Raw genomic sequence first — 1,744 nt, forward strand, 5'->3', positions numbered from 1 at the left:
TATTGCTGAATACACATTATGATTCTTTCATCTTTTGCACAAATCCATTTTGAATTATTAGGAGTAGACTATAGTTTGTCAAGTTAACAGTAGTGCGCAAGTAGAGCCAGAGGATAAGTTCCCCACTAAATCATTCAATTTTGTTTTTAAAAAAATTGGAGACTCAGCAACAGTACAGTTGCCTTCAGTTTATGAGGTTTTAATGTTTTTTCTAATATGAACTTATTTTTTAAAAATGGCTTTCAATTAAAAATTGACTGTACATTAAATGGAGCATTCACAATTCTGGCATTTCAAAGCAATTTTCCCTTCAAGCTAAACTTGCGCAATAAATTTCTTTTGACTTGATTCAAATTTGAAAGAAATGAAATTCTTTGCTGTGCCCTTGCACTTAAGCACTTAAGTCTAGAACAATATAACTCACTCGACCTATTTTTAACCCTTACTCTCTTAACAGAAATCACAAGTGTGAGGGAATTTAAACCCTGATGATAACTTATAATGCAAGCTGTGTAAGGATTGACAGATTTAACAAGTGGTGATGTGGCCAGTTAATAACATCCTTGCACCAAAAAGATGAGGGTCTTACTCCAAAATTCGTGGTATGGTCTTTCAGACCCAGCCATGTTTTTTGCTCTGGGCAACTGCTATCAATGCCTAGTACAGGGTTCACTAGGCATAATGGTCAAGAATAAGTAGGAAGACTGAAAAAAACCAAAATGGCTTCATACAGATTCTACCAGGTGGGCCAAGGGCAGCAGAGACAGCGTCCCAAAGAAACGTCTGGTGTTGGGCTTGCTTCTAATTGCCTTATCAGTCACCATCCCCTCTCCCTCCACTGTTTAGTCATGATCCCTGTCTTGCTTGCATTACCCTCTTCCAATGGTATAAGGTATTACCAAATTTGTTCAGAGATCTGGTCTGACTTGGGAATAAAAATATCCCAGGTTTACACTTGCCAGCCTGACAGTTATTTTTCTCCCTGTATTAAAATTCAGCTACTACTTTTGAAGTAAAAGTTCACTCAACTGTGACATTATGTAAATGCCTTAAAGGTTCATTAAGGAAACTATTGTAACTAATCTGAAGAAGGGTCTGGGCCCGAAACGTCAGCCTTCCTGCTCCTCTGATGCTGCTTGGCCTGCTGTGTTCATCCAGCTCTACACCTTGTTATCTCTATAACTAATCTGCATGACTGTTTTCAACAAAGAATTTGTAATACTGTCTCTAGTGACTTAAAGCTGTTTTACAGGAAGTTTTAAAGTTACCTGTGTCATTATTATCTAGTTTGTAAAATGTGTCTGTGGGAATATATACAAGTAAATGTACTCTGACTTGAAGTGAATGGGCAGCTACTGGAAACTTTTAAAAATGTTAACATGCTACTGTTTACAACTTGTAAATTTGGTGCTCGATCCTCTTGCAAGAGTGATAGTTTTGAAATCTGGTGGAAAAGAAAATAAAAATTACAATGAATTTCTTTTGCTTTTTTCTGTTTTGAATTTTACACTAGAAATGTTACATGTTCATTGACCTGTGTCAATCTTTGAATGCATCTGGGCAATGTCTGATCACACAGTGGTACTAGCATTCGTGATTTGCTGAGGATGTGGGTGTTACTGGCTGGGCCTGCATTTATAGCCCATCCCTAGTTGCCATGAAGAAGGTGATGTTCAGCTACCTTCTTGAACTGCTATAGTCCATTTGATGTAGGTACACCCACAATGCTGTTAGTGAGGTGGTT

The sequence above is a fragment of the Rhincodon typus genome, chromosome 18, assembly GCF_021869965.1.
Source record: "Rhincodon typus isolate 14 chromosome 18, sRhiTyp1.1, whole genome shotgun sequence".
Lineage (NCBI taxonomy): Eukaryota > Metazoa > Chordata > Chondrichthyes > Orectolobiformes > Rhincodontidae > Rhincodon > Rhincodon typus.